Here is a 13782-nt window from a genome sequence, read left to right on the forward strand (position 1 = left end):
CATGGGGCACTCGATTCACAATGTTGATCTCAGCAAACCGCTCGCCCACACGACACCCTACACATGGTCTGCGGCTGAGGCTGGTTCGAAATACTGCCAAATGATCTAAAACGACGTTGGTAGAGAAATAAAAATTAAATTATCTGGCAACAGCTCTGGTGGATATTCTTGCAGTCAGTATGCCAACTGGTCCCTCAACTTAAGACATCTGTGGTGTTGTGTGACAAACTCCACATTTTAGAGGCCAAACTCCATCCACCTGACAGGTGCACCTGTGTAATGATCATTCTTTTAATTAGCTTATTGATATGCCTTGTTCACTCTCTTGGCTCTGTAGGTGCATCATCTCATAGATGGTTAAAGACGTCAATCTCTTTGTATTTTTGGGGTATTTATTATGGATCCCAATTAGCCTGCTGCCAAAGCAGCAGCTACTCTTCCTGGGGTCCAGCAAAATAAAGGCAGTATATACAATTTTAAAAACATTACAATACATTCACAGATTTCACAACACACTGCGTGCCCTCAGGCCCCTACTCTACCACTACCACATATCTACAGTACTAAATCCATGTGTATGTCTAGTGCGTATGTTATCGTGTGTGTGTCTGTGCCAATGTTGTGTTGCTTTTCCATAAGGGTTTTTTAAAATCTAATTTGACTGCTTGTGTCAGTTGCTTGATGTGGAATAGAGTTCCATGTGGTCATGGCACTACGTAGTACTGTGTGCCTCCCATAGTCTGTTCTGGACATGGGGACTGTGAAGAGACCTCTTGCGGCATGTCTTGAGGGGTATGCATGGGTGTCTGAGCTGTGTGCCAGTAGTTTAGACAGACAGCTCGGTGCATTCAAAATGTCAATACCTCTCATAAATAAAAGTACTGGTGAAGACAATCTGAGACAACATGAGCTGAAAGTTTAGAGGGACGGCCAGGTCTTGGTAGATTTGCAGTGGTCTGATACTCCTTCCATTTCAATATTATCGCTTGCACAGTGCTCCTTGGGATGTTTAAAGCTTGGGAAATCTTTTGTATCCAAATCCGGCTTTAAACTTCTTCACAACAGTATCTCGGACCTGCCTGGTGTGTTCCTTGTTCTTCATGATGCTCTCTGCGCTTTTAACGGACCTCTGAGACTATCACAGTGCAGGTGCATTTATACGGAGACTTGATTACACATCATCATTAGTCATTTAGGTCAACATTGGATCATTCAGAGATCCTCACTGAACTTCTGGTGAGAGTTTGCTGCACTGAAAGTAAAGGGGCTGAATAATTTTGCACGCCCAAATTTTCAGTTTTTGATTTGTTAAAAAAGTTTGAAATATCCAATAAATGTTGTTCCACTTGTTGTTGATTCTTCACAAAAAAATACAGTTTTATATCTTTATGTTTGAAGCCTGAAATGTGGCAAAAGGTCGCAAAGTTCAAGGAGGCCGAATACTTTCGCAAGGCACTGTATTTATTTAGACCATGAGAGTTTACAATCTAGGGCTACACCAAGCAGTTTAGTCATCTGAACTTGCCCAATTTCCACTTTATTTATTGCAAGATTTAGTTGAGGTTTACGATTTAGTGAGTGTTTTGTCCCAAATACAATGCTTTTAGTTTTAGAAATATTTAAGACCATCTTATTCCTTGCCACCCACTCTGAAACTAACTGCAGCTATTTGTTGAGTGTTGCAGTCATTTCAGTCCTTGACCATTTTCAAGCCCTCAAACTTCCTACGTGCATCAGAGCTGTTGTAGTGGGAATCAATTTTAGTTCTGTATTGACACTTTGGCCTGTGATGGCTCATCGAAGGTTGTATCGGGATTTGTTATGAGTGTCCAAATTTGTGTCCCACTCCTTGAAAGCAGCATCTCTAGCCTTTAGCTCAATGCAGATTAATGTAGCCGGTGACTGATGTGGTAAACTCATCAATGTTATCGGATGAATCCCGGAACATATTCCAATCTGTGCTAGCGAAACAAGACTGGAGCTTAGCATCCGCTTCATCGGACCACTTCCATATTGAACGCGTCAATGGTAATTCCTGTTTGACCAAAGGACAGATGTCCACCGGTCTAATGCCCATTGATATGTTTCTTGGCCCAAGCAGGTCTCTTCTTCTTATTGGTTCGACCATGAAGGCCTGATTCACCCAGTCTCCTCTGAACAGTTGATGTTTAGATGTGTCTTTTACTTGAACTCTGTGAAGCATTTATTTGGGCTGCAATCTGAAGTGCAGTTAACTCTAACTTATCCTCTGCAGCAGAGGTAACTCTGGGTCTTCCTGTCCTGTGGCGGTCCTCATGATAGCCAGTTTCATCATAGCGCTTGATGGTTTTTGCGACTGCTCTTGAAGCAACCTTCAATGTTCAGAAAATGGTTTGTATTGACTGACCTTCATGTCTTAATAGCTTTGGATAGAAAACACTTTGAAGTTTGTAGAAATGTGAAAATAATGTATGAGATTATAACACAATTGATATGGCAGGCGAAAATCCAAAGAAAAACCAACCAGAATTTTTTTTTTTTTTTTTTTTAGCTCCCAGGCTCTTGTAATGGAAAGCTATGGGTTCTATGTAATTCCAGCTCCCAGATTGCAATTCCTATGGTTTCCAATAGATGTCAACAGTCTTTGTTCATTGTTTCAGGCTGGTTTCTTCAAAAACTAGCAAGAATTTGAAGTTTTTGTACAAAGAGTCCCTGTACAATATCAGTCTGTCGTCGCACCACGAAGAGGACACGCGCTTACTAATTTTACTTTTCTATTGAACATACTTCTTTCCGTATGACATATTATAGTTTATTTACATTTTAGGATACCTGATGATTAAATAGAAACAGTTTCTAGATCACCTGTACTCTACACACAGAGACGCATACAAAGCTCTCCCTCGCCCTCCATTTGGTAAATCCGACCACAACTCTATCCTCCTGATTCCTGCTTACAAGCAAAAATTAAAGCAGGAGTGCTTCCTATAAAAAGTGGTCATATGAAGCAGATGCTAAACCTACAGGACTGTTTTGCTCTCACAGACTGGAACATGCTCCGGGATTCTTCCGATGGCATTGAGGGGTACACCACATCAGTCACTGGCTTTATCAATAAGTGCATTGAGGACGTCGTCCCAACAGTGACTGTACGTACGTAACCCAACCAGGAGTCATGGATTACAGGCAACATTTGCACTGAGCTGAAGGGTAGAGCTGCCGCTTTCAAGGTGCAGGACTCTAACCTGGAAGCTTACAAGATATCCTGCTATGCCCTGCGATGAACCATCAAACAGGCATAGCATCAATACAGGGCTAAGATTGAATCATACTACACCGGCTCCGACGCTCGTCTTATGTGGCAGGGCTTGCAAACTATTACAGACTACAAAGGGAAGCACAGCCGCGAGCTGCCCAGTGACACGAGCCTACCAGACGAGATAAATGACTTCTATGCTCGTTTCGAGGCAAGCAACACTGAGGCATGCATGAGAGCATCAGCTGTTCCGGATGAATGTGTTATCGCGCTCTCCATTGCTGACGTGAGTTAGACCTTTAAACAGGTCAACATACTGCGGGGCCAGATGGATTACCAGGACGTGTGCTCCGGGCATGTGCTGATCAACTGGCAGTCGTCTTCACTGACATTTTCAATATGTCCCTGATTTGAGTCTGTAATACCAATATGTTTGTAAGTCGCTCTGGATAAGAGCGTCTGCTAAATGACTTAAATGTAAATGTAAATGTTTCAAGCAGATCACCATAGTCCCTGTGCCCAAGAACACAAAGGCAACCTGCCTAAATGACTACAGACCCATAGTACTCATGTCCATAGCCATGAAGTGCTTTGAAAGGTTGGTCATGGCTCACATCAACACCATTATCCCAGAAGCCCTAGACCCACTCCAATTTGCATATCGCCCAAACAGATCCACAGATGATGCAATCTCTATTGCACTCCACACTGCCCTTTCCCACATGGACAAAAGGAACACTTATGTGAGAATGTTATTCTTTGACTACAGCCCAGCGTTCAGCACCATAGTAACCTCAAAGCTCATCACTAAGCTAAGGATCCTGGGACTAAACACCTCCTTCTGCAATGGTATCTTGGACTTCCTGATGGGCCACCCCCAGGTGGTGAGGGTAGGTAGCAACACATCTGCCATGCTGATCCTCAACACTGGAGCTCCCCAGGAGTGAGTGCTCAGTTCACTCCTGTACTCCCTGTTCACTCACAACTGCATGTCCAGGCACAACGCCAAAACACCATCATTCAGTTTGCAGACGACACAACAGTGGTAGGCCTGATCACCGACGAGATAACCTATAGGGAGGAGGTCAGAGACCTGGCCGAGTGGTGCCAGAATAACAATCTATCCCTCAACGTAACCAAGACTAAGGAGATGTTTGTGGACTATAGGAAAAGGAGCAACGAGCACGCCCCCATTCTCATCGACAGGGCTGTAGTGGAGCAGGTTGAGAGCTTCAAGTTCCTTGGTGTCCACATCAACAAGAAAATAGAATGGTCCAAACACACCAAGACAGTCATGAAGAGGGCACGACAAAGCCTATTCCCCCTCAGGAAACTAAAATGATTTGGCATGGGTTCCTGTGTTCCTCAGCTGCAACATCGAGAGCATCCTGACTGGTTGCATCACTGCCTGGTATTGCAATTGCTCGATCTCTGACCACAAGGCACTACAGAGGATAGTGCGTACGGCCCAGTACATCACTGGGGCTAAGCTGCCTGCCATCTAGGACCTCTACACCAGGCGGTGTCAGAGAAAGGCCCTAGCCACCCCAGTCATACACTGTTCTCTTTGCTACAGCACAGCAAGCGGTACCGGAGCGCCAAGTCGAGGTCCAAAAGGCTGTCTTTTTACTGTTGTTATTTCTTTACTTACCTATTTTTCACCTAATACCTTTTTTGCACCATTGGTTAGAGCCTGTAAGTAAGCATTTCACTGTAAGGTCTACATCTGTTGTATTCAGCGCATGTGACAAATAAACTTTGATTTTATTTGAGTTTGACTTGTTTGAACAAAGTTTAAGAAGTAGCTATTTGGAATCCTTTGTATGCATGTTGAACGAGTGGATTACTGAAACTTTTTGGGATATAAAGAAGGATATTATCTAACAAAATGACCATCCATGTTGTAGCTGGGAACCTTGGGATTGCAAACAGAGTAAGATTTTCAAAAGTAAGTGATTTATTTAATCTCTATTTGTGATTTCATGAAGCCTGTGCTGGTTGAAAGATTTGTTGTGGCGCGCCTTTCTCAAACAATCTCATGGTATTCTTTCGCTTCATAAATCGGACAACGCAGTTAGATTAACAATAATTTAAGCTTTTAAACTATATATATGTTCATACATTTTAATATTACGAATATCTATTTGAATTGCGCGCCCTACAATTTCACCGGATGTTGTCGACAGGTGTCCAGCTAGTGGGATGCCAAGCCTTAAGAAGTTTTTAAAGTAATGATGGACTGTTGTTTCTCTTTGCTTATTTTTATTTAAATACATTTTTTTACCCCTAATTTTGTGGTATCCAATTGGTAGCAGTTACATTCTAATCTCATCGCTTCAACTCTTGCACGGACTCGGGAGAGGCGTCCTCCGAAACACAACCCAACCTGCTTCTTGACACAATGCACATCCAACCCGGAAGCCAGCCGCACCAATGTGTCGGAGGAAACACTGTACACCTGACAACCTGGTCAGCATGCACTGCGCCCGGCCTGACACAGGAGTCACTTGTGCACGATGAGACAAGAATATCCCTGATGGCCAAACCCTCCCCAACCTGGATGACGCTAGGACAATTGTGGGCATTCCGGTCGTGGCCAGCTGCGACAGAGCCTGGGCTCGAACCAGCTCGAACCCAGAATCTCTGGTGGCACAGCCTTAGACCACTGTGCCACCCGGGAGGATATTTAGGCTGTTCTTGTAATAATTTGGACTTGGTATTTTATCAGATAGGTCTGTCTTCTGTATACCACCCCTACCTTGTCACAACACAACTGATTTGCTCAAAAGCATTAAGAAGGATAGAAATTCCACTAATTAACTTTTAAAAAGCCACATTTGTTAATTATTTTTAAGCTCGAGAGCCAAATGAGAAATGCAGTGTCCTCGAACGACCACCATTATGAAGAAATAGTGTATGATTCTGAATGTTTACTCATAACTCGCGACCCCCTATGACATGTTAATAACTGCTTTGGGTCCCAAATCATAGTTTAACCTCTAGCGTCGAGCAATCCTGTATCCGGGAGCATAATCATAGCCTCAAGCTCATTAGAATAACGCAACGTTAACTATTCATGAAAATCGCAAATGAAATGAAATAAATATTTTGGCTCACAAGCTTAGCCTTTTGTTAACAACACTATCATCTCAGATTTTCCAAATATGCTTTTCAACCATAGCTACACAAGCATTTGTGTAAGAGTATTGATAGCTAGCATAGCATTAAGCCTAGCATTCAGCAGGCAACATTTTCACAAAAACAAGAAAAACATTCAAATAAAATCATTTACCTTTGAAGAACTTTGGATGTTTTCAATGAGGAGACTCTCAGTTAGAAAGCAAATTTTCAGTTTTTCCAAAAATATTATTTGTGTAGGAGAAATCGCTCCATTTTGTTCATCACGTTTGGCTAAGAAAACCCACTGAAAATTCAGTCATTACAAAGCCAAACTTTTTTCCAAATTAACTCCATAATATCGACAGAAACATGGCAAAAGTTGTTTAGAATCAATCCTCAAGGTGTTTTTCACATATCTATTCGATGATAAATCATTCGTGGCAGTTGCCTTTCTCCTCTGATCCAAATGGAAAAGTGGACGCAGCTGGAGATTGCGCAATAATTTTGACGGAGAACCCCAAGCTGACACCTGGTAAATGTAGTCTCTTATGGTCAATCTTCCAATGATGTGCCTACAAATACGTCACAATGCTGCAGACACCTTGGGGAAACGACAGAAAGTGTAGGCTCATTCCTGGCGCATTCACAGCCATATAAGGAGACATTGAAACACAGCGCATTCAAAATCTGGGGCATTTCCTATATGAAATTTCATCTTGGTTTCGCCTGTAGTTTTAGTTCTGGGGCACTCACAGACAATATCTTTGCAGTTTTGGAAACTTCAGAGTGTTTTCTTTCCAAAGCTGTCAATTATATGCATAGTCGAGCATCTTTCGTGAGAAAATATCTTGTTTAAAACGGGAACGTTTTTTTATCCAAAAATTAAAAGAGTGCCCCTTATATCGAAGAAGTTAAGAATCCATGTCAGAGGTTCTTGAGTTTATTCATCTCGAGACCCAAATGAAAAATGTACTGTCCTCGAATGACCAATATTAGTAAAAGACATCTCTTTTGTGATGTGATTTTGCTTGACAGAGATGTGGGTTAAATGAATGAGACTGGTTTGATTCAAATAGGTGTTGGTGTTCAGATCTGCAAAATAGATCTCTTTTATGGGTGCTGTGGCTTAGTTGGTTAAAGTGCCTGTCTAGTAAACAGGAGATCCTGAGTTCAAATCTCAGCAGTACCTTTTCAAGCATTTTATTGTACACATTGGTGGAGAAGGTCAGAGGGGAGGGCACTCAGGTTTTCTCACCAATCGGTTTAGAGAATTAGAGATGATGTGAGGAGGATGCAATTGAGATATTCCAATGTCACGGAAAAAGGGAACTATTTAAATGTGGAAAGCTCGACTGTTTCTTCACTTTATTCATTATCGAGACCAATATGAAAAGTGTTTAGCCAGCTTGTGCACATCACTTTCACAGCCTATGTAGGCTTTACAAAACCACCTCTTGTAGCAAGCCTTGATCATATAGTGGTTAGTACTCTGCGTTGTGGCAGTAGCAACCCGGTTCGAATCCGGGTCACGGCACTGCAATGTAATATCAGAAGGGTTGTTTTTTGAACAGGTGAAGACTTACTCTGAAAGCTCTGGAACTCAGCCTTTTGACAAAGTTCCCCAGCATATCGTAGGTTAATTACTTACACAAACTGATTCATCTGCTGTTTCAGAGGTTTTTACCATTTTTAAGCTCGAGAGCCAAATGAGAAATGCAGTGTCCTCGTACGACCAACATTATGAAGAAATAGTGTATGATTCTGAATGTTTACTCAAATCTCGCGACCCACCTATGACATGTTAATAACTGCTTTGGGTCCCAAATCATAGTTTAAGAATCCATGTCAGAGGTTGTCGCGATCTGAAACCTTCAGCCCCACCCCTTGGCCGGCAGCGGTGTTGCTAGAGGTGGTTAGCGTCCCGTTCCCTGGATTGGACAGGGCACTATAGACACTTCAGGTTATCTCGGTATAACCAGGACCGCTCGTGTAGCCCTGCCTCTCTTTCTATATCGAAGCGTTGTCCGCGTAGAGAGGTCTTTTGCCTTGTCACTCTCAACGGTCTAGCTCTAGCTGGGATGTGTGAACCCCACCTTTATCCTCTAGACTCTTTGTTTCACCACTAATTGTCCTTGAGTTACTATTAAGCACTAGTCCTACCAGTCTCTATATCATTTCCCTGTGGTTGAGTGTTTCCCCTCTGTGATGTATCTAGTTTAAAGTGTGAAGACCTTTAGTCAACTTAGTCTCACTACTCTGCCCGTCGGCTATGTATCGCTTGGAAAATAAAACTTAGATAGATCAATAAGACAATTAAATGAATCACTACTGGACACACCTTCCTCCTTGTCTTTTAATGGTAACTCATTCTGTCATCGAACACTGATCTCCGTTTCCAGTGTCCCGGTAGCGGGGAGTGTCAGAGTTGTTATCTCCCGTGCCGTTAACTGTCTTTGAGAGAACCGTTTACTCGAGACAAAATAAGACTACCGTTTATTTTTGAAAACACTCTGTTTTTTGTCTTTTACAATCAAACACACTCCAAAATACACAATTGTTACTCGGTCACACACAGCGTTAATCAAAAACATGCAATTGACTTAATGCTCTTATAAAATGCCTGGTACAATGATAACACTTATCTCTATATTAAATACTTATAATAGTTATTTAATTACCTTTGAGAGATGACGAGGAGACCCACAAGATCAGGAGCAGAGTTTCAATCGGTCAGAGTTCTTTTAGAATTTAGTTAGTAGCGACTCCCCTCTACTGGCTGAGAGGTTGACTTGGAGTCGGTGCTTTACTAAATTGAGAGATTCAAGTTTGGCTCGGATGAGAGAACCCGCTGGTGATTCCCTGCCCCAAATGGAATATCAAGAAAGTCTGTGTCCGCAACGAGGTCGCGATACTGAGCTCAATCGAGAGGCTACAGAGAACTCTCTGGATATATTTGCATCAGCACCCACGTACCTGGCGCAAAACCACAGGGTCAATTCAGACATCCATAAGAGGAAGCAAGGGATAACCTTAAGGACTGGAGTGCCTCTCAACCCCGTTGAACTACCGCAGTGTCAGTGGCTCGCAACGAGGTCGAGATGCTGAGCTCAATCGAGAGGCTACAGAGAACTCTCTGGATATATTTGCATCAGCACCCACGTACCTGGCGCAAAGCGACAAAACAACTGTTCAATAGTTAAACCCGTTGAACTACCGCAGTGTCAGCGGCTCGCAACGAGGTCGAGATGCTGAGCTCAATCGAGAGGCTACAGAGAACTCTCTGGATATATTTGCATCAGCACCCACGTACCTGGCGCAAAGCGACAAAACAACTGTTCAATAGTTAAACCCGTTGAACTACCGCAGTGTCAGCGGCTCGCAACGAGGTCGAGATGCTGAGCTCAATCGAGAGGCTACAGAGAACTCTCTGGATATATTTGCATCAGCACCCACGTACCTGGCGCAAAGCGACAAAACAGCTGATCGATAGTTAAACGGTATATCGGAGAGTCACTTCTCAGATCCAACCAGTTAGAATCTTTTAAGTAATTTGAGTCAGGTGTCAATTTACCCGAAGTCAAATGGTTGTCTAAATGAATTCAGAATTCAAGAAGTCAGCGCCAAAGTAATGGCAAATGTCTCTTTATATACCTTTTGATTCTCTGCACCCGATCTGCTGCTCCTCCCATTCCCTCAGAGCAGAGAGGGTGATGACATATCTTACAACAGGAAATACTTTTCTTACAGTGCATATATGGGCCTCTGGTGAAGACAGTACCCTTACTCTATCAGCAATGAGTCTATCAGCTGTTCCCAGCCAGAGGTGTCATTGAGGCAGAGGGTGATTCTTCCTGACACCAGTCAGGTTCAGTAGTTGGTTGGCTTGAGTCGTCTTCTGGTGGCTTTGCCCAATCCGGTATTTCAGTAGGCGAGGTCATCTCTGTCTCTACCCTTGGTGGGTAAGACAGGGGAAGAGGACCAGGAGGTAGATCCATTTGGCGTTTTACTACAAGGTTCTTGAGTTTATTCATCTCGAGACCCAAATGAAAAATGTACTGTCCTCGAATGACCAATATTAGTAAAAGACATCTCTTTTGTGATGTGATTTTGCTTGACAGAGATGTGGGTTAAATGAATGAGACTGGTTTGATTCAAATAGGTGTTGGTGTTCAGATCTGCAAAATAGATCTCTTTTATGGGTGCTGTGGCTTAGTTGGTTAAAGTGCCTGTCTAGTAAACAGGAGATCCTGAGTTCAAATCTCAGCAGTACCTTTTCAAGCATTTTATTGTACACATTGGTGGAGTAGGTCAGAGGGGAGTGCACTCAGGTATTCTCACCAATCGGTTGAGAGAATTAGAGATGATGTGAGGAGGATGCAATTGAGATATTCCAATGTCACGGAAAAAGGGCACTATTTAAATGTGTAAAGCTTGACTGTTTCTTCACTTTATTCATTATCGAGACCAATATGAAGTGTTTAGACAGCTTGTGCACATCACTTTCACATCCTATGTAGGCTTAACAAAGAAACCTCTCGTAGCCAGCCGTGATCGTATAGTGGTTAGTACTCTGCGTTGTGGCCGCAGCAACCCTGGTTCGAATCCGGGTCACGGCACTGCAATTTAATTTCAGAAGGGTTGTTTCTTAAACAGGTGAAGACTTGCTCTGAAATCTCTGGAACTCAGCCTTTTGACAAAGTTCCCCAGCATATCGTAGTTTAATTACTTACACAAACTGATTCATCTGCTGTTTCAGAGGTTTTTACCATTTTTAAGCTCGAGAGCCAAATGAGAAATGCAGTGTCCTCGTACGACCAACATTATGAAGAAATAGTGTATGATTCTGAATGTTTACTCATATCTCGCGACCCACCTATGACATGTTAATAACTGCTTTGGGTCCCAAATCATAGTTTAAGAATCCATGTCAGAGGTTCTTGAGTTTATTCATCTCGAGACCCAAATGAAAAATGTACTGTCCTCGAATGACCAATATTAGTAAAAGACATCTCTTTTGTGATGTGATTTTGCTTGACAGAGATGTGGGTTAAATTAATGAGACTGGTTTGATTCAAATAGGTGTGGGTGTTCACATCTGTAAAATGTATGTCTTTTATGGGTGCTGTGGCTTAGTTGGTTAAAGTGCCTGTCTAGTAAACACGAGATCCTGAGTTCAAATCTCAGCAGTACCTTTTCAAGCATTTTATTGTACACATTGGTGGAGTAGGTCAGAGGGGAGTGCACTCAGGTATTCTCACCAATCGGTTGAGAGAATTAGAGATGATGTGAGGAGGATGCAATTGAGATATTCCAATGTCACGGAAAAAGGGCACTATTTAAATGTGTAAAGCTTACATTTACATTACATTTAAGTCATTTAGCAGACGCTCTTATCCAGAGCGACTTAAAAATTGGTGAATTCACCTTCTGACATCCAGTGGAATAGCCACTTTACAATAGTGCATCTAACTCATTAAGGGGGGGGGTGAGAAGGATTACTTATCCTATCCTAGGTATTCCTTGAAGAGGTGGGGTTTCAGGTGTCTCCGGAAGGTGGTGATTGACTCCGCTGTCCTGGCGTCGTGAGCGAGTTTGTTCCACCATTGGGGGGCCAGAGCAGCGAACAGTTTTGACTGGGCTGAGCGGGAACTGTACTTCCTCAATGGTAGGGAGGCGAGCAGGCCAGAGGTGGATGAACGCAGTGCCCTTGCTTGGGTGTAGGGCCTGATCAGAGCCTGGAGGTACTGCGGTGCCGTTCCCCTCACAGCTCCGTAGGCAAGCACCATGGTCTTGTAGCGGATGCGAGCTTCAACTGGAAGCCAGTGGAGAGAGCGGAGGAGCGGGGTGACGTGAGAGAACTTGGGAAGGTTGAACACCAGACGGGCTGCGGCGTTCTGGATGAGTTGTAGGGGTTTAATGGCACCAGCAGGGAGCCCAGCCAACAGCGAGTTGCAGTAATCCAGACGGGAGATGACAAGTGCCTGGATTAGGACCTGCGCCGCTTCCTGTGTGAGGCAGGGTCGTACTCTGCGGATGTTGTAGAGCATGAACCTACAGGAACGGGCTACCGCCATGATGTTGGTTGAGAACGACAGGGTGTTGTCCAGGATCACGCCAAGGTTCTTAGCGCTCTGGGAGGAGGACACAATGGAGTTGTCAACCGTGATGGCGAGATCATGGAACGGGCAGTCCTTCCCCGGGAGGAAGAGCAGCTCCGTCTTGCCGAGGTTCAGCTTGAGGTGGTGATCCGTCATCCACACTGATATGTCTGCCAGACATGCAGAGATGCGATTCGCCACCTGGTCATCAGAAGGGGGAAAGGAGAAGATTAATTGTGTGTCGTCTGCATAGCAATGATAGGAGAGACCATGTGAGGTTATGACAGAGCCAAGTGACTTGGTGTATAGCGAGAATAGGAGAGGGCCTAGAACAGAGCCCTGGGGGACACCAGTGGTGAGAGCGCGTGGCGAGGAGACAGATTCTCGCCACGCCACCTGGTAGGAGCGACCTGTCAGGTAGGACGCAATCCAAGCGTGGGCCGCGCCGGAGATGCCCAACTCGGAGAGGGTGGAGAGGAGGATCTGATGGTTCACAGTATCGAAGGCAGCAGATAGGTCTAGAAGGATGAGAGCAGAGGAGAGAGAGTTAGCTTTAGCAGTGCGGAGTGCCTCCGTGATACAGAGAAGAGCAGTCACAGTTGAATGACTAGTCTTGAAACCTGACTGATTTGGATCAAGAAGGTCATTCTGAGAGAGATAGCGGGAGAGCTGGCCAAGGACGGCACGTTCAAGAGTTTTGGAGAGAAAAGAAAGAAGGGATACTGGTCTGTAGTTGTTGACATCGGAGGGATCGAGTGTAGGTTTTTTCAGAAGGGGTGCAACTCTCGCTCTCTTGAAGACGGAAGGGACGTAGCCAGCGGTCAGGGATGAGTTGATGAGCGAGGTGAGGTAAGGGAGAAGGTCTCCGGAAATGGTCTGGAGAAGAGAGGAGGGGATAGGGTCAAGCGGGCAGGTTGTTGGGCGGCCGGCCGTCACAAGAAGCGAGATTTCATCTGGAGAGAGAGGGAGAAAGAGGTCAGAGCACAGGGTAGGGCAGTGTGAGCAGAACCAGCGGTGTCGTTTGACTTAGCAAACGAGGATCGGATGTCGTCGACCTTCTTTTCAAAATGGTTGACGAAGTCATCTGCAGAGAGGGAGGAGGGGGGGGAGGGGGAGGAGAAATCAGGAGGGAGGAGAAGGTGGCAAAGAGCTTCCTAGGGTTAGAGGCAGATGCATGGAATTTAGAGTGGTAGAAAGTGGCTTTAGCAGCAGAGACAGAGGAGGAAAATGTAGAGAGGAGGGAGTGAAAGGATGCCAGGTCCGCAGGGAGGCGAGTTTTCCTCCATTTCCGCTCGGCTGCCCGGAGCTTGACTGTTTCTTCACTTTATT

The 13782-nt window shown here is 44.3% G+C and overlaps 3 non-coding genes across 3 annotated transcripts; all 3 read left to right on the forward strand.

Annotated features, from left to right (window-relative positions):
• Positions 1–7470: 7470 nt before the first annotated feature.
• trnat-agu (transfer RNA threonine (anticodon AGU)) lies at positions 7471–7544 on the forward strand. The gene has a single exon. It is a non-coding gene; the product is annotated as a tRNA-Thr (tRNA).
• Positions 7545–10553: 3009 nt separating this feature from the next.
• trnat-agu (transfer RNA threonine (anticodon AGU)) lies at positions 10554–10627 on the forward strand. Its single transcript has one exon. It is a non-coding gene; the product is annotated as a tRNA-Thr (tRNA).
• Positions 10628–10899: 272 nt separating this feature from the next.
• trnah-gug (transfer RNA histidin (anticodon GUG)) lies at positions 10900–10971 on the forward strand. The gene has a single exon. It is a non-coding gene; the product is annotated as a tRNA-His (tRNA).
• The last annotated feature ends 2811 nt before the right edge of the window (positions 10972–13782 follow it).

This window comes from Oncorhynchus masou, chromosome 3 (genome assembly GCF_036934945.1).
Source record: "Oncorhynchus masou masou isolate Uvic2021 chromosome 3, UVic_Omas_1.1, whole genome shotgun sequence".
Lineage (NCBI taxonomy): Eukaryota > Metazoa > Chordata > Actinopteri > Salmoniformes > Salmonidae > Oncorhynchus > Oncorhynchus masou.